Source organism: Emys orbicularis, chromosome 3, assembly GCF_028017835.1.
Source record: "Emys orbicularis isolate rEmyOrb1 chromosome 3, rEmyOrb1.hap1, whole genome shotgun sequence".
NCBI lineage: Eukaryota > Metazoa > Chordata > Testudines > Emydidae > Emys > Emys orbicularis.
The window spans coordinates 84,752,169-84,772,061 of NC_088685.1; the positions used below are offsets into that span (position 1 = coordinate 84,752,169).

Sequence of the window (19,893 nt, forward strand, 5' to 3'; positions counted from 1 at the left end):
ACTTACAGACTTTTTTCTAATTATAAGTATATAAAAAGGGGGGAGAGGGGGAACACTGGCTGCAACTCCTCTGCCTCAGCAAATCCCCTCTACAGAAGATATAGGGCTGGAGAATGCTCTCAGTTCCAGATGTGCAACCCCCAAGTACGTTAGTCAGTTACACTCATGTAACTAAGTGCAGAAATTGGTCCCCAGGATCTCACTCTCATATCAGTGGTTTAAAAACAAAAGGCTGGGTTCTGCAGTCCAGCTGAGCTGTGCTTGGCACAGGACAGGGGAAATGGGCAATAAAGGTGGCTTTGTATCACCTTTGTTTTCTCCCCAATCTTAGGATCAGCCTGGGATCCATCCAGTATCCGGCATAAACTAAAGCAGTGAAAGCCCCCCAAGGGGTCATTCCAATAACTGTGAATAACCAAAACACAGAGACACACTGACCATGCCCCTATTCCCTAGGAATGCCCCCTACAACAGGGACAGGACAGGGACTGGCTTAGAGCCATAGTGGTAGCAACGTGTCACCCAAGGATACCCTTTACTAAGGAAATCTCCAGTAGCTGGTTAAGATGTTTTCCAGGTGCTTTGTGCCACTTGTGTTACCCAAAAGGGCAAGACTCATCCATAATGGAATGCCACTTGAACAAAAGGTGTTACACCAGGCATGAATCTGGGCCTCAAGAACTGATCTTGCTACCACTGAAATCAATTGCAAAGTTCCTATTGATTGACTGGAGCAAGGTTAAGACCTAAGTGGCCAAAGAGTAGGAAAATTGAGCCAAATTTATAATTATTCCCCTAATATTATATATTTACTAAATAAAAAGAGTTTCATTCCTTAATGACCACAGCCAATTACAAGAGCACTAGTCTCCTCAGGCCTGATACTGTGCATTCCCAGCATGTGCAAAATTCCTACTGAAGTCATCAGGAGTTTTGAGTGTACCAGGAATGCTGGATAGAGTCTGACACAATACACTAACACTGTCTGATCCATGAAATAATTCAGTTATTAATCCAAATGTAACTTTGCTTTGCTTTTAAAATAGATGAATGGAGCAACTAATGCCCACTCCAAGCATTGTTTTAATGTACAGTTACATTTCCCCCTATCAATCTATGTTTAAAATATTGTACTATTACGTAACTCTTGTTGTACTCAGCAAAAGCTCTGAGTCATCCAACCTAGTATTTTGTCCTCTGTGTGTTTTTTGGACAGGTTTCAGTTCTTTTTTAAGGAAGTAATAAAAGTAATTTGTCATAGTTTTACTTTTCCGATGCTATTGGAAAAAAAGAATTGGCACAGATGCTGCCTGGAGTCAATCTGCATTGAAAGAAAGAGGACAAAAATTATGAATATGCACTTCTGCTATCATTAAAGATATACTTAGACAGTACCTCTCTTTGAAAATACGTTGGTACTAGCCTTTGGAGATGGTGGATACTATGACTCGGATAGGATGCTAAATGTTTTATAGTCAGGCAGTCATTTTATTTATATATTTCCATTGAGTCTATGTTGTGTTAAAATGCAGTTGAAAACAAATATATTGAAAGTTAAGGGAGGGTAGTGTCTCTGTCTGAAGTGCTTGTCAATATTTCTATATCATTGTGGGCAATTTTCTGCTGGACAAGAGGAAAAAAATAGAAAGAAAGTAGAAGGAAAAAACAAAAACAAAATGACAGGAAGATTGTTTCCCAATGGAAAAAGCATAACCAGTCATTAACAGTGAGAGGCAGATGTTGGTTTGTTGCTTTTTGTAAAACAATGAAGAGTTAAGACTTTAAATGAAAGAGAAATTGAAACTTGTTTATTCTTTTGAGAATCCAGAAATCCTTGGAGTTTTCTTAGTGCAGTTTAGAGTAAGTTTTATAATAGCCTGTCAGATGGAATTGGAAGCTCAGGCTCAAAAGTGCTTTCTTAGCTTTAGGGTTCATCTGCCATTTTCCAGTATGGTTTGTTGCAGCACGTACAGTCCCTACTGTTTGGGAAATGCTTCTGCTCCGAGGGTGCTGCCAGGATAGATCTAGGGGATCAAGCACTGATGGGTTCTGTATGCTAGTGCGCTCCCACAAGAACAAGAGTACATGGTTAGAATGTTAATATCCTGGGTCACAGACACTCAATGAAAGACTTAACCCCTAAATACTTGGATAGATTTCTAAGTATAATAATAACCTATGCTATTGCAAATTGCATGGTTTCATCTTTGCTTATTTCTTCATTACTTAAGAGAGAAATATTTGGGCTAGTTAGGTACAACTCAGCTATTTAAAAAAAAAAACCCAAAACAGCTAGATAGGAAGTAGAAGGAAGAATACATTATCATTTAACAAAAATTAAAGCTCTGAGTGCATATGGCAGCTCTGTGTATTAAGAAAGCCATGACAATTAAAGATTTGGTTGGCATAAAAACCCATCGTGCAGTTATGGGATTACTTTATGATATTGATTTCCCACTTTAAATCCAAAATATGCTATGTGCCATCACAGTTAATGCAGAACACACACACAAAAAACAGATATTAAACTCAATGAGGATATAGAATTTTCCTTGTGAACTTTTAGTCATTTCGAAAATTAAGTTTTCCTCAGGTTAGCAATACATGATAAAACCTTGGGAACTACATAATGCAAATATTTTTTAAAAGAATAAGGCCAGCATGGTGGCTTGGCTGGCAGCGCAATCCACTACCAGGGTTCCCTGCATCAGGACTTAAATTTCTCAGCAGCTGGGAGCTTTTATACAGGCACATCTCTTTGTTTCCAGGAGAAAAGGGCAGAGTATAGTCCCCTGGAAGCTGATTGTCAAGCAGCAATGCAATTCAGCTAGTGCTGGATGTTGGGAAAGAGATGGGATTAAAGAGTGAAAAATGATGTGCTAGAATGAAAGGACTGGTGAAAAGCCTACAATTCCTCCTCTAAGCAGCCCAAATTCCTGAGTCATTGCCTAGAGAAAGTACAAGTCCTCCTAGGCCATGGGTGGGCAAACTACAGCCTGGGGACCACATACGACCCTCCAGACATTTTAATCAGGCCCTCGAGCTCTCACCGAGAAGCAGTGTCGGAGGCTTTCCCCGCTCCGGCGCTCCAGCCATGGAGCTGGGTCAGGGTCTTGCCCCACTCTGCACGGCTCCCGGAAGCAGCGGCACGTCCCCATTCCGGCTCCTATGCGCAGGGGCAGCCAAGGGGCTCTGCATGTTGCCCCATCCCCAAGCGCCACCCCCCGCAACTCCCATTGGCCGGGAACCGCAGCCAATGGGAGCTGCAGGGGTGGCGCCTGCAGACAGGGCAACGTGCAGAGCCGCCTGACTGCACCTCCGCATAGGAGCCAGAGGAGGGACATGCTTCTATTTCTGGGAGCCGCTTGAGGTAAGCGTTGGCCAGAGCCTGGCCCCCGGGTCCCCTCCGGCGCCCCTGCTCCAGCCCTGATCCCCCGCCCATCCTCCGAACCCCTCGGTCCCAGCCCGGAGACTCTCCTGCATCCCCAACCCCTCATCCCCAGCCCCACGCCAGAGCCCGCATCCCCAGCCGGAGCCCTCCTGCACTCCAACCCCCAATTTCATGAGCATGCATGGCCCGCCATACAATTTCCATACCCAGATGTGGCCCTTGGGCCAAAAAGTTTGCCCACCCCTGTCCTAGGCTCATCTCCAGGTTAGTCAGAGCAAAGGAGAGCCCCTACCAGGATGCCCCCCCACAAAAATAGAAAATAAAAAACAACAGTTTGTTCTTGTTCTCTCTTGCTACCCACAATATTCAGTGCAGTTTTAGGATTAGTATGTTGCTTTCTGAGCAAGTGATAATTTTGGTGGGCTAAGGAAATGAATTGCTGGACTGCTTTCCCAGATCACTTTTTAGGGAGACAAAGTAAGAACCATGTGCACCTACAGAATTATGTAAAAAATACATCACCAAGGATTGTAACTGGAATAGCACTATATTGCTGTGGTATGATAAATTCTGCCTCATGACTTCACTACACAATTAGTTAAAAGATAGGCTTGCTGGGCAAAAGTCCTTATTTAAATACAAAATAAACCATACCCTGCCATCAGTTGTTACACAAAACTCTGCACATGCAAATCAGTGATCACACATATATCATTAATCTTTAGCAAAAGGGGAAAGGGAAACTATAAAAAAAAAAACCCACACACATAAAAATAGATTTAAGTATCAGACATGAAAAATTTCACTCTAGAATGAAAGACAGTTAGGGTTATGACAAACACTAACAAAAGCCAATGTTATGGCTGATGCTCTGCCTTAATTTGTGGCATTGTGCATTGATATTGCAGCACTGATTTTATACAAGATCAGAAAATGTGGCATTCAGCAGTAGTTAAAGATGAAATCAAATTTAACTTTGGATGTCCTTCCATAGCTAGTTTATATTGCACCCTTAATATTACACTCTTAAAACATTTTTTATGTATCAGAGTTTTTGACCAAAACAAAAAACAACATGTTTTCTAAAAAACTCTTGAGGCCTCAGTAGTATGAAAATTATTGACATTCACGCTTACGTTTAACCTGACTGACAGTTACAGGTATTTGACTCATTGTCTATCTTATAAGAGATGTTCTTGGTGGCTTTTTGTTTTGCTTTGCTTTTTTAAGTTTATCAGAACAAATTCCCATGCAAACAAACAAACAAACAAACAAAAACAAAACCTGAAAACAAAAACACACAAAAAACAAAACAAAAAAACCAACCAAACAAACAAAAAACCCAATCTGCTCCAATAGTCACTTCAGCATAAACAAAAGGCAAATTTTGTTAGTGCACTTACATATCTTGTATTCTACATTATATTCAGTGCAACAATTATGGGGGGATATTTAGCTTGGGGAAGAGATATTTTTGTCTCCTGCTTCTCTTTCTTTTCTTAGTTTGTGCCCATCTCTTTTTCTTTCTTCGTCTATTTTGTTCTCTTTTTCCTTCTTTTCCCACTTCTCTTTCCAACACTTTGGTTTTCCTTCTCACTTTTACGTTCAGGCCAGCAGAGGGAGAGGTAGAGTAGCTTCCAATTCCTGCCCAGGAAGGAACAGTTATACACAGTGCCTGCTACCAGGGAACTTGAATAGGATTGTGTGATCTTAGTTAACTATTCTTCTAGCAGCTTTTGTGGTTGAAGTGTTCTATTATGCCACTAAAGCACAGCCTCACGTTGGGGTCTGCACAGATTTCCACTGCCTCAGTGGAAGCCACAGGAGTCTTTGTGCCTCAGGCAGACACAATGCCTCCCAGAGCTCCTGGGAGTGAGAAGAAGCTGGGTTGATGCACCATCCTTGAAAAGACTCCAATGGCTTCCCCCACTCTCTCTGCACCGTTCCCTAGTCCCACTGTCTTCCTGTCCCCTGGGGCATTGGGGAAGTACTATCCTAGCCAAGAGCAGCAAGACCGTTTGCTGACAGAGCACAGAGTCTTATTGTTCCAGGCTTCTTCTCAGGTGCACGGGTCGGGGGTGGTACATCTGTGCAGGGATCAGGCACAATCTTGCCCAAAGCTTTTATAATTGCCAGAGTGCAGTGCTTTTCTAACTCTCCAACTTCCAGTTGTTTTCCCGCAGATATCAGTAGATTTCTTCAAGTCCCCTGCTGTCCACTAATGGTTAACACCCCTTTCCTGAGAACTACTGATTCAATTCATATCTTTCAATAGCTGCAAAATAGCATAGTATATGCTGTGATTAGCTAGGGCAAAGAGACCCAAACCCAAACCCCACTGAAGTCAATGGAAAGCATGTCCCATTGACTGTAGTAGGCTTTGGATCAGGCTATGCAGAGTGGTCAGCATTGCATGTTATGGCTCTGTAACAAAAATCTCAGGGAAAAGTAATTACCACAGAGATGTGATGTTGCTGTTCTTAAAACCTCAGTAATCTTGGCCATGTGAATTTTAACCCTTTTTGTGATTAAAATAACAAAAGGGCTTAGGTCATATTATAGACTAACAGCCTGCAACATTTCATTTTCAAACGCTAAATTGTTCTTGAGTCATAGGAGCATGTTTTAAAAAAACACCGCAAAACCCACAAAAACTTGCATTCTGTTTCTTTTCAAGTCTGAAAAAATAGGCAAAATGATTTTAAATCATTTTTTTTAAAAAGGTATTGCTGCCAGGCTGAATTTGTGGGATATATTCTGTTCACATTGCACACACTTAATGACCCTTCAAGTCTACCAGAGTTAAGCGCAAACATTTAGAAGAAGGGACTACACACTTTTTCTAGGTAAAGTTCCAACACAGAGTGAAATTGTAATGCTGACAGCCATAACCATATTAAATGGGTAGAGGTAGAAACACTGAGTGGCCAATCTGCTGGCCCCCTGACCAACAGTATACTTCCTAGATAGACATGCAAGTAGACACAAAATATGATCATTAACTCAGCAGGTACAGTACAACAGAAAGCTAACAATGTTAATAGTATGGCCAAATAAAGAACAAGGACAACAACATCAAGAACCCCAACCTGCCAATCACCATTAGATATGCTGTCACCAGGAAATTATATACTATATGTTTGTCTTCACACCTCTCTCAACTAGAACAGCCAATAATTTTAGAACAAAAATGTCCACTGACACATGTGGCACTGCCCTTTATTATTATTATAATATTATTTTCTACTATATAGTGAAGTGGAAGAATGGTCCTTTTGTTGTAGCACTAGTATGGACTTGGGAGGTTTGGAGTCTCTTCCTGGGTCTACAACAGACTTTCTGTGTGACCTTCAGCAAGTCACTAAATCCTTCAATGCCTCAGTTTCCCAATCTGTAAAATGGCAATAATAATATTTACCCTCCTTATGTCTGGTAGCTATTAAAATTTGCTTTGTTTTTTGCCTCATCCACACCAAGTTTAGAACTCTAAGCTTCTGATTCTAAGCCCAATGAAATCAATGAGAGCCTTTCCATTAACTTTAAATGGGCTTTGGACCAGACTGTGGGGTGTGACAGGAGGAGAGGAACTGTACCATAAAGAGTAGAGAAAGACTGATATATATATCTTTTCTTTGCTTTTTGTGACCAAAAACCTGCTATACGTGAGCTTACAAATAATTTAAACACTGTAGCAAAACCAAAAAAATGGGTTTTAGAACACTATTTAATTTGTAGGACACTGTAATACTTAGAGACCAGCAGTGAAAGTTATAGAAAATACAATCTATTCTGAAGGGATAGCAAATTTATTTAGAGAATCAAATATAGTAACTTTAGTGGAAATGAGATCCAAAAGCCCATGTCTTTTTATGCTGTGGGTTAGAGAGTAGCTCTGATATGCAGCATTAAAAGAGTGAGTGATTTTCCCTCTCTATTCTGATGTAAGTGCTCAGAATGTGATTATCTATGTGAGAACAATAATGAGGATAAGTGTCTTTGCCGAGAACTTTTTCCTGTAGCTGTTGATAGGGCTGCTGCTGATTAGCGATTTGACATTGCTTTAGAAGAGATTTCAGCCTCTGTAGAGCTTTTCAGAACAAGAGTATTCTCCCCATGCCCCATTTTTGCTTTTTGAGGAACTGGGCCATCTGTCGGTGAACAACGATAGCAGAGGGGATAGGGTTGGAGGGTTTTTCCAGCTCTTCCCTTTTGGAGGGTAATATTGTTTTGTGAGTTTCCAGTAACATATAATACAAAACAGACCCAAACAAGTAAGAAACAAAGAGATGCCACAGTTAGCGATAGACATTCCAGCAAGAAGCAGGCTGGTACTCTTAGCAGTCTGACATAAGCTATACATTTAGCCCAGTGAACGGTGAGCCAAGTTAAGGAACACAAAGTCAGCAGCGAAAGGAAAAAGGAAAAAGGTTGTAAAAAATCAGAACAGGAGGGACTAGAAGTATGATAAGATGGAAAGAGGTGACTGTGGTAAACTTGAGAGGATGACAACTGCCAGTGTAGGTGCTAAGACACATAAAACCCACTCAGCTCTGGGCAATACACTTCCCCTCTTTTGCAACATCCTTCCCAGTAAATACTATAAGTAGCTCCCAGATCACCCCAGAATTCTTCCAGATTAGCACTTGGTGTAGACATGGATGCTATTTTAGGAGGTGCATGCTCTCTTGCTTCTGTTTGGGAGATGATACTTTCTGAGCATAAGCTGATTTGTGGATAGAAGGAATATTACCAAGTTTTTACCATTGATCATCACTAAGTTTTTAAAAATCAAGAGCAAAGTTTATTTAAACAATTGGAAAAAATTCAAAATCTATTACAAGCCCTAATTCTATCACCTATCTCCCCGGCAGAAGCAGTAAAAATTCTTATTATAAATGAGCAGCAACCATCTGTTTCTGAGTAACTTCTAAAATACTCAACTAACTTCAAGATACATACATCAGGTCCTCACCCATATGCTTCATTGTGTTTGTCTAGTCCTATCTTTGCTCTTTACCTTTTGGATCTTTCTACTAGAGTTATAACTAAAGTTGGTTGAAAATTTTTTTTTTTAAAAAAAAGCATTTTAATTGAAAAATGGCTTTTTAAAAATGTAAAATTTCAACAAAAGGATGGCTTTTTTATTTTTTAAAATTAGTTTATTGAAAAGTTATCAGAAATGTTAGTGAAGTAGTTATAAAAATCTTGTGTTTATTGAAAATCCTTTTCTTGGTAAGCAAAAATTCTGACCACCGTTTCAATAATATTTTGATAAAAATAAAATAGGCAAATACATTCATATGACAAAATGAGTGTTTTGAACCCTTCAATTTTGAAATTGGACATTGTTTCATTAAGCTAATGTTTCATTTTTAAACCAGCCCTAGTCATAAATTAAATTAAAATTAAATTTTAAATTAATGGAGATATCCCATCTCCTAGAACTGGAAGGGACCTTGAAAGGTCATCGAGTCCAGCCCCCTGCCTTCACTAGCAGGACCAAGTACTGATTTTGCCCCAGATCCCTAAATGGCCCCCTCAAGGATTGAACTCACAACCCTGGGTTTAGCAGGCCAATGCTCAAACCACTGAGCTATCCCTCCCCCCAAAATAACCAAGGTTAGTGAAATTCAGCCTGTTTTCAATGGTAACTACAACATGTTAAAAATGATTATATGCTTTACTGTATGTAAAATAAAATGGTGAGATAATATTCATCAATATTTCCATTATGACTAGATTGTGGGTAATATTTTCAATAATATTTTCATGTTGTCTTAAGGCCTGGATTACTTTAGTAGTTACATTAAGCAGGTATATAAGGTCTTGCAGAATCAGGCCCTAGATGAACTAGTATCCTAATTCCATTTTCAAGAGAGACCTAGGCACTTAAAGCCCATGCCTACAAAGGTATTGAAGTACCCATGGGAGTTTAAGCCCTTAGGAATCTAAATGCATTGAAAGTAATTTGGATTTAGACTCCTAAGCACCCAAGTACTTCTAAAAACAGGAATTAAGCTCCTAAGTCACTTAGACACTTTTGAAAATTTTACCCTGGAACTCTCATGTAAAGGATATATACCAATCAGAAAGCCCTGTAAAGATAGGTTTGAGATAACACCCTGTATACGGAAGTCCTATTGAATCCTGTACGCGTTTTTGTAAAAATGGAGTTAGGATATGGCCCATAATGATTATGAGGTTGACCCATGGATTTCTACTCTTTTTGTTGTTGGACTAGGTAGTAATTAAGAGAAAGCAGAAAAATACGGGTATTTTTAAACACAACCAGAGGGATTTTTGGAAGCCTTCAGGAAGAACAGCTAACCTGCAACCCAGGCACTGTTGGTACTCTCTCAATGGTAGACTGAATTTCCAGGAATGAGATCCCAGTTTAGTAGATTAGTTGTACTAATAAATACCTGTATATTTTAAGGCATACCAAAAAGTACCTGCAGGGAGTGTATATTTCACTGTTGATCCCTTTCCATACAGGAATTTCTTTCTTTTTTCTTTTCAAATTGTGATATACTGAACTATTTTATTTCCATTAGAAAGAAAAAAAACTCCATAAGACCTTTATTTTATTATACAAGTTAATACCAATAATTACTTAAAATTTAATGAATTTCAGTTCTGACTTAATTGCTTTTGAGTAGTTCACTTAACTTATTAAAAAGAAGCAAGGACATATTCATTTAATGATCAGCAGAAGCCTTGGCCTAGCATCTGCCTACATTCTCTTTTCAATTAATCAATTATAGCTCAATGACGTGTAATTACACATTAAGAAAGTTATTGGATATCTCAGCATGCCTGTCCCTGGGGGCTCATGAATATACTAATATAACACACCTGTAATGACCTGTTCTCAGCTCTGCAAATTGCTCCCATTTCTCTCCCTCTCCCCCCCCCTCTCTCTTTGCTAAATGAAGATGAGAGCAATTACCATTAACTTTTTGAGTCACATCTAGTCAATGAGAGGAAAAAAGGTCCCTACCAGCATTCATAATAAATCTGCCTTTTGATACAGAGCCTTGTAACAGCACTGTGTCTCAAACTGCTCTATTTATGATACTGAAAGGCAGTAAATATAGATCTGAATCACACAAAATGCTGGGGGAATCAGGCCAGTCTAAATTGAGCACACACTCTGCTTTGCCTCTCTCTCTCTCTCTCTTTTTCCAGATGAGAGAAACAGGCAAGCAGGAAAACCTTGTCAAATCACATCCAGGCATAATTTGTTTGGCTTGGTTCAAATCAAACCAAACTCTGGAACTGATCCTTATGCAGTGGTTCTAAGTCTTTGCATAGCAACTAAGCTGTGTCGCTGTTGTGAGGTTTTTTTTAAATGCTAGAAAGAACAAAATTTACTATGTAATGGCACAATGGTTTTGGTTGTACCAGAGGACACATTCACTAATGCTTTCTTATTAATGCATAACAAATGGCACCAAGAAGAGGCTCTTAAGCCACATAATGAGGTCTGACAGATTCTAAATTGGTGATTCAGCCAACTAAGATGTCCAAAAATGCTCTGTGAAAGTGAGCTTTTGATGGCTACATGAGTCAAACACAGTAAGATATCTGTCAACATTTTTATAAATGTTGTCTTACACTGTCTGACTTTGATGTCTCAGTGTATCTCTTTTAAGGAAAAAGAATCCCTCTTTTCCCATATATAAATGATCAGTTCTACAACTATCCTGAAAAGTATAGCTAGATCATAAATGGATGTACATGCACATTAACATGGAACAGCATATATGATGCAGCATAAACAAGGCAGTCTTTCTTGGGAAATGGAGTCTCTTTCATTCATAGTAGTAATCTGAGTCCTTTCCATGCTGAATTCTCTACACCCCTTTGAGCCAACCTAGCGCGCACACACACACTCTTGAGTGAAGTCTTCAACATACTGGCCATTACCACAGTTTTCTGGGTCCTTTGGACCACATAATTGTCACTCTCTTAGCTGTACCATAATGGTGACATTCCTATGGGACTCAAAGGGTCAAATGCTGCCCTCAGTTACACCATCCATTCCAGTGGACTTCAGCAAGGATGCACATGAGTAAATGAGAGCAGAATTTGGCCCAAGTGGTTTAAAAATGGGAATGGGCCATGTTTACATTTTTTTCATTCACACTGGTGTAATCATGATGGGAACATGTGGTTACATCATACACACCTTGATGGTTCTGAGTCATTTAAAGTTTGTTGTTTAATGCTAAGACATAAATAAGCAAATGAATAAAACAGATACCAGCAATCCCTAGTACCTGCCTCCCTCCCATTTATAAAACAGCTTGAAACCTTTTTATTCCAAAAATTAACTTGTTCCTCACTGGCAACTCCTTTGACATGTTTTACTTGGTAAAGCTTTACAGAAGGGAGCAGTGTTGTCCAGTGGATAGAGAATGATACTGGGAATCGAGTCCTGGGATGAAATCCTGGCCCCATTGAAGTCAGTGGGAGTTTTGCGATTGACTTCAATAGGGTCAGATTTCACCTGTGGTTTTATTCCCAGCTCAGCCACTCAATCACTGTATGACCTCAAGCAAGTCATTTAAGTCCTCATTATGCAACATATTTCGGCATGTCCCTAACTTTAACCATGCAATGTAAACCCATTGAAGACAATGGGACTATTCACATGCTTACAGTCAGGGCCGGTTCCAGGCACCAGTGCAGCAAGCAGGTGCCTGGGGCGGCCTATGGAAAGGGGTGGCACGTCCGGCTCTTCAGCGGCAATTCGGCAGCGGGTCCTTCAGTCCCTCTCGGAGTGAAGGACCTGCCGCCAAATTGCCGCCGAAGAAAGAAGCGGCGGTGGTAGCATAACAGAATGAAGTCTCGGCAGTCGCAGCTTTTTCTTTTATTATTTTTTTTGCTGCTTAGGGCGGCAAAAACGCTGGAGCCGGCCCTGCTTACAGTTATGCATATGCGTAAGTGCCCTGCTGACTTGGGTTTTAAAGCTCTGTTCTTCAATTTCCCCATCTTTAAAATAGGGATAATATCTGATCCCTTTTGTAAAGTGCTTTGAGATCCTTGAGATACAGTAAGCACTAAGGATGACTCATTTAATTTTTCTTGTATTCTAAATTGTTGGTATGAGGCTATACTGCAGCCTAAGTGTTTGGGGAGAGGTACATGTATTATGAATTATTGTGATGCATTTCAGTAGAAAACATATTCCTTGTTCCACTTTCATGAATTTAAAAATAATGTGACTGTCCAAGCAATGCCTAGTAACAAAAACAAGCAAAGCAGTTAATGTAAATCCCACACATAGACCAAGCTGTGCATGCGTGCTATAATCTCAAATCCTGCTCAATGCACAGCTTTGTTTATGTTTCGGACCTAAATTAAATTCTGTGCTTGTTTTTTAAATCTCTGCCTGACAGATCAATTAAAGTGGAAAAAATGTTGCATTCCCTACTGTAATATATAACTTGAAAAACAAGTTAAATATGGGTCCTTAGCAACCTGTCAGTGGGCTTTTAAGTTGTATTGTTTTTGAGTATATGATGGGGAGTGGGATTGGGAGGCATTTGATGCTGCTGAAAAAAATCATTTCTAACTGTACTCTCTGCAAGAGGTTATAAGTCTTTTGCATGTCAGATTCCTAATTGAGCAATAAACACTTTATTGTACTATTACTTTTTATTATGAGGAATAAACATACTTTTTCTAGACATCCAGGAAAATAACTGACCACTTGTACCCAGTATCCATATAACCTCACTGTACATGCCACTGAAATTAATGTTTCTTTAGTCAAAGGGAAAAAATAATCTTCATTTTCTAAGAGATTTTTGTTTCACCATGAGGTTAACACACCTGATACATTTTCATTTTTCTAACGATCTGGGTCCAGGACTGCTAAGTAAACAAGCATTTGGTGCTTGCTCAATTACTGACCCTTGCTTGATCTTTTGGATTGAAATAAGAGTTTTCTAATTTGTTAAAGACATTAAACAAAGGGCCTTTTGGCGGTGTAAAGAGGCCTTAATGCAGTGTACCAGAATGGTATAAAGGGACTTAATGTTAATGAGAATGTGCCCCTAATAGTTTTCTATGTAACACAGCAATTTATAGTTAGAACACTGCACTGATGTATCTGATTACAGCTGGTCCAGCACTAAGATATATGGAGTGAGAGATGCTACAAACTAAATTCATAAACTAACAAACAGAATAGATACAGAGAAACATTACATTTTTCCTATATTGGTTGTTTCATTATGTGCCAATAAATCTATGGAATTATATTTTATATAAATCATGTTATACCAGATATTTCAGGGGCCGTATTTATTTTCTAATTTCAATGCACCAAGTGCATGTGGAAAAATCCATATTTACTTGTAGATGGAATTGCTCAGAGTTGCATATGCAAACAGGTGACTTGCACATGCAGTTTTCTGATTTGTGTGAGTGCCATCATGAGGTCCTCTGTGCATGACAGGTGCATGTACATTTCTGCAAGAACACTTGTTGTAAAGGGGTTTGAAACTGTGGCCAGTTTGATAGTGCTCATATCTTATTTCTTCCTCTCTCAGAGATTCCAGAAGCTGTGTTGGGCAAATGCTTTCCTCTCACAAGGGTTCTCTCATATCTGGTGCTATCGGGTTGTATGCTGTCACCTCTTTTGTTCAGCATGCATGTGAGTCCTTATGCATGTGAGTCCTTATGCAGTTTTGACAGTCCTGAAAGCCCATCTTTTATATTTCCATCTCCGCTTGCCCACAAGGTAGGGTTGAGTGTCTCACTGCAAGGCTGGGGTATGGAAGAGATCAAGCTGTTTGAGACAGTCTGGATTAGACTGAAATGACTGTGGTGGGTTAAGAGAAGCAACCGGAGGATCTGGCTAATGTTGAATTCTCCTACTTGTCTGAGGATGTTGAGCCATCATTTGTGACCAGAGGTCTCATCTATGGGTGGGGGGGAGGAGTTGTTATTTTGATTCCCAACTGCTTTTAAACTATCTAATACCGGCAGTGACCAAGTTAGCATCTTTCGGTCTGCACCTGACCAGGAGGCTGAGACAGTGGCGGATTAATGATTTTGACGCCCCTAGGCCCTGAAATAATTGCTGCCCCGCCCGCCCCTGGCCCCACCCCAACTCCACCCTTTCCCCGCCCCCATTCCAACCCCTTCCCCAAAGTCCCCGCCCCAACTCCACCCTCTCCCTGTCCCTTGGATCCCTTCCCCAAATCCCCACCCCAGCCCCGCCTCTTCCCCCAGCACACCATGTTTCCCCTCCTCCCCCCTCCCTCCCTGCCCCGCGAAACAGCTGTTTCGCGGCGCAAGCGCTGGGAGGGAGGGGAGAGAAACAGGACGCGGCGGCGCGCTCGCGGAGGAGGCGGAGGCGAGCTGGAGTAGAGGGGGCGGGAAGGGGAGGGGAGCTTCTCCGTGGGTGCTCAAATTTGCCGCCCCTGCAAATTTGCCGCCCTAGGCCTAGGCCTTGTCGGCCTAGGCGATAATACGCCGCTGGGCAGAGACCTTTCCTCTCAGGTGCAAACCTTGGTACTGTGGTTTGCACAGCCTTTGTCATCTCTCACCTGGGCTAATGCAATGCACTTCAATCCATTCTGAGGCTGAAGCTAGTGAAGACGGCAGCAGCTTGCTTACCTGAAGTGCAATGTCTCACTGTGAGCACATGGACACCAGGCTGGATCTACACTGCAGAAATTTACAAAAATATTCCCACTGTTGCTTTTCACCCATCATTGGTAGCCCCGGTGGGAGCTGAAGTGTAGACAAGGCCAGACTCATTCCCTTCCCACCCCCACTCCTGTTTTAGTTAAACCTGCTGAAAGCAAATCTAATCAACATAATGGAAAATATGGATCTGGCTGTGAAAGCTTTGTGGACTCCCACTGGTGCAGGTACAATGCTAGCACTGGTGGGAATGTTTTTATTAAGTTTCCCCAGTGTAGCTTGATTGGCTAATAATCTAGGATCTGCATTGGCTACCTAATAGCTTCTGGATGGAGTTAAGCTGATGATTGTGACCTACAAAACCTTAATGGGTTTGGAACTTGCTGGACAGACTACTGCTCACAGTTGGGACCAGTGGATGCACTTGAGATGGAGCTCGCTTGGTATACAGGGCCCCATCCCTGCACTGAGATCCACGAGGGGAAACCTGTGCTTATGCAGAAGTCAGTGGAGTTCTCAGGGTAGGATGGGATGTAAGAGGGCAGATCCAAAACAGTCTGAACTTGCTGATGTTCAGGGAGTGCTGCACAGCTCAGACTTATGAAAAGGCATTTGGGGAGAGCCTAGATGTGGGGTTTCCTTTGGGGCCCCGAGGGGTTAGGAGTTTGGGACTGGCAGTATGTGTTCCCTGACTGGCTGCTGTTTGCTGAATGGGATTTGCTGCTTGTTATGGTTAGACACAATTTTTGCTGGCAGGTCAACTAGAGCTTGGGGTAGACATGTTTTTTCTGAGAACAATCAAATCTGTGTATGGCTGTACTTCTATATATAATAGAAGCAAAAAATGGAAAAGACCCAGGAGCTCCTCCCGCACCTCCCTGCCAAAACCTGAGTTCTAAAGCATGCCAGCAATACATTGTGAAACATTGCTTATTTTCTCCACATGAAGAGTAGCAGCAAGTTGTTTGACCTAGTCTGGGGGAAACTGCTCCACAGTCTCGCTTCTGCCTGCTACCTTATAGCCCACTTCATTCTTTAATGAAAATAGGGAAGCATTTTGTAGCTGTGCCCAGTCCCACCTCGACTGTAATCACAAAGGAGAGAGAGACACACATAGACCTCTGATACAGACAGCGAAGTAATTTCAGGTTTTTGTGTTATTGTATAAGCCTTGCGTGTTTAGCATCTTCCTGAATGTGATTCACCCAGGGGGGGAGGGGAGGGAACTGCAAAGGCTGTATAGAGGAAGGGGGGGAAAAAACTTCCCGCAGATGTGGAATCTGAAAGAATCCAGAGACAATGTGTCTATTTTTAGCAAGAGTAAAAGTGCAAACAGTGATAGACGCCATGGGGCTGCTGTCACTAAAATTTGGCTATAAGCAACATATTCATATTTAAACACATCAGCGTTTCAAATTGAAACGAACAAACTCTTTCTGTTTGTTTGGTTATTTGCAGTGTGGAAGCTATCAGCTTCATTCCTCATCCCTTCAGATTGTCGGTGACACTGAAGCAGGATGATGGATTTCCCTTCTATTTAGTTTACCTATAATGCCACAAAATGTTTTCATCTTATTCTATGTGGTAGGCTGTTACTGCACAACGGAAATGGGAGAGGTATTCTGCCCAAGTAAAAATAACAGCTAGTACGCAACATTACTTCTCCAGTAGGGAACAAGTGGCACAGCTAAATGCATACACACTGAAATATAACACTCAAATACTCATAAATAAAAATATATTAAATGGCAAAGTAAAGAGAGTATCAAGCAAGCTACTGAATTTAGTGTGAACCGGTACATGTAAAAAGATGAAATTCCTGCAATTTGGGCTGCTGATTACAAATCAAAATCATCCCTGGTGTAACTCCACAGACTTCATTGGAGATACACCAAGGATGAATTTGGCCAATTATTGTATCTACGTGTCTCTCATATATATGTCTTGAAAAGGTCAGCAGCAGTGCACTGGCACACAGGGTCTTTTAAAGCTGTAGACTGGAAGCTCTGCTTCTAGCATCATTAGAAAATAATTGCTTGTGAATGTCTAGGGGGTTGAATCTGAATGCTAGGGCTCTGAAAAAGAGGGCAGGAAAGTTTTAGACCTTACTGAAATAGCTGCTACTAAAGTTATGCTACCACAAGTGACGAACGGGTCTGAATAAAGATGGGAGACAACCCTGAGCGACATGATTGCTGCGTATCACCTGGATTTGGTTCATTTCCTCTCCTTTGCCTGTTTTTTTCTCTTTGTTCTCTTTTTATTTTCTTGGCTGTACATAAGACAAACAGTCTCCTGAATCCAAAATTCACATAGAAACTGAAATTTGTTGATCTGAAATACCAGTGATCCATAAGTGGTGAGGATGTTCCCTGTGACATCTCAATCAATCAGCATTTATAGTTTTGTGAATTTGATATTCCATTTTTCATTATTTTTGTTCTTTGTCATTTTGGGTTCTTTTCCTCCCCACTACTTTACTCCCTACATCTCTCCTCTGGTTCTGTATTTGTCTTCCCCCAGCCCTCCCACAGCCCCGATTATCTCCCCTCCTTTCTTTCAGTTTAACTCCTCCTCCTCCTCTCTCCCAGGTCCATGTGTAGATGCCATTATATATGCTCTGAGCCTTCCAGCCCTTTCTCTCTTTGTTTTTAAGTATCCTTGACTCTTTTGCTCCTTCACTTGTTAGCTATTTATTAATTATTATTAATTATTATTATTTATTATTATTAACTATATTGCTTTAGCTAGGTGTTACAAAAGCTCTGGGTAAAATGTATAACTCCTGCTGAAGATGGTCTTGATCCATCTTACGAAGCAGGCTTCCCTGCCTCCATGTACGGGTCATTCCACGCATATAGCCAAAATGATAGGCCTTGTGTGGCCTGGGATTCTGAACCTATAACCCAACTTTCTAATGAAGAGGAAGGATGGGCTTGTGGTTGAGTCACTGGATTGGGATTAATGAGTCTGAGTTCAAGTCCAAGTCCTACTACAGACATCCTGTGTGACCCCAGGCAAGTCACTTAATCTCCCTGTGCCTCAGTTCCCCATCTGTAAAATGGAGATAATGGTACCATCTCTACCTCAAATGAGTATTGTGATAATAAATTCCTCATGCCTTGATTTTCTCTGGCCTTGCCCCTTTTGTAGTGATTTACATGGTGGCAAGTATGTATATCAAATGATACCAAACCAGAGTGGCAGTCTTTTGGCACAGGGCTTTTGCACCAATTGGAGGAGCACATGGTGCTAACTCTTCTTGTCTCCACTTTGCTGTATAACATTAAGATGGTTGTACAAGATGCAGTGCAGCAGAGAATCAGATTTATTCAAGTGTGTGTGGTGCTCTTATACTGTTACAGGAGTGGTCTACATAAATAGTTATGAGATAAGGTGCCAGTAGATGGCACTCAAGAATATATAGCATAGTTCCCGAGTTTTATAGGATCAGTAAAACTTGTGCACAGCAAATGGCTTCTTCTAGCTGCTCATTACATGCAGCCCTTAACAGACAATGGTGATGGGGCCTTGGAAGTACTTAAATAGGTAATGAGGCAGTCCAATTACTCCAGTTGGTAATTTATCTCTATTTTTCTCTCTTTCCCCCTCCCCCTTTTGGAACAGTAACAAAGAAATAAAAGAAAGAGGTAAAATTGACCTTTAAGGCTGTTACTGTTGCTAAGTAATGCTAATAGTTCTTTGCTGTTCTGAGATACATACTTCAGAGTGCTAATGTCATTTAATTATTGTAATGCTTCAAATGAAGGTGCCCACACACACATTTAATTTAGATTTAATTATTATATTCTAAGTGTCAGTTAAGTACAAAAACATATTTACCAAGGGTTACCATTCTATTTACTGAGTTTTACCTAGTGTCCTTCAAATGGAGCATTCCCTGAGTCAGGAGTGCAGATCAGTCCTTCACAAATAAATGCTTCAGAAATCTAGAACGTCACTAGCAAACAGCAATTGACATGACATTTATTTTCAAAATACATTTGGGAATTGTGGTTAGAAATACAAGGAAAATATCAGTTGTGTTAGGGAATCGACTAAACTGTACAGTATTGCACAAAACTATCAAGTTTTCTTAAACTGGTTTTCTAGTGCCCAAAGTAGGCATTCAAATAGACAACACTCTTCTAAACTTAATTGCCAGTAAGTCTTTGACTGCCCTATTTCTATATTTGTATACATTTTACATGTATATATCTACAAATGTATAATGTATACAATAAATATCTCTTTGTAAGCGGGGGAAACCTACAAATGAAAATAAAAACTATGTCAAGAAAATTTCAGTGAGGTTAAATGTGCTGGCAAACTGAACTATGGAGGTCTGAATGTTTGGGTAACAGTAGCTAAAGGGCACACCTCTCTTCCTATCACAGAATTGTTGTTTTGGTTAGGTTTTAGGTAGGAATCCCCTAGTTTTTTTTTCCAAATTCTAGTCAGTCAGTTCTGCATTCAAGTCTGAGAAATACAGTATCAGGGGAATATCCTATTGGATCATGCAGCTTGAGAACATCTAGAATGTTCTTCTGCTTTCCCAAACTGTAAACAGTCCATCACAGAATGCCGTACACTACTTTAGCACCATGAAATAAGCTCTTTATCCCAAGGTATTTCAAGATTAATTTCTAGGACATTTGCTTAATTTGCATAAGCCATCCAGCACACAGAAGATGTCTCCACAATAAAGCAATATGCCCAAATCTGGATTTATGTGAAAACGTGAAGGGGGGGGGGGGAACATACTTAGGAAGCTGTCAGTGGATGTAGCCGCCATAAGGATATCCTGATAGAAAATCACAGAATCCTGTCTCTCTTTC

General features: G+C 40.6%; 1 protein-coding gene across 1 annotated transcript in view; it reads left to right on the forward strand.

Moving 5' to 3' along the window:
* The window catches only part of SOBP (sine oculis binding protein homolog), a 114,815-nt gene that overhangs the window by 71,759 nt on the left and 23,163 nt on the right, over positions 1-19,893 (forward strand). The window lies entirely within an intron of this gene.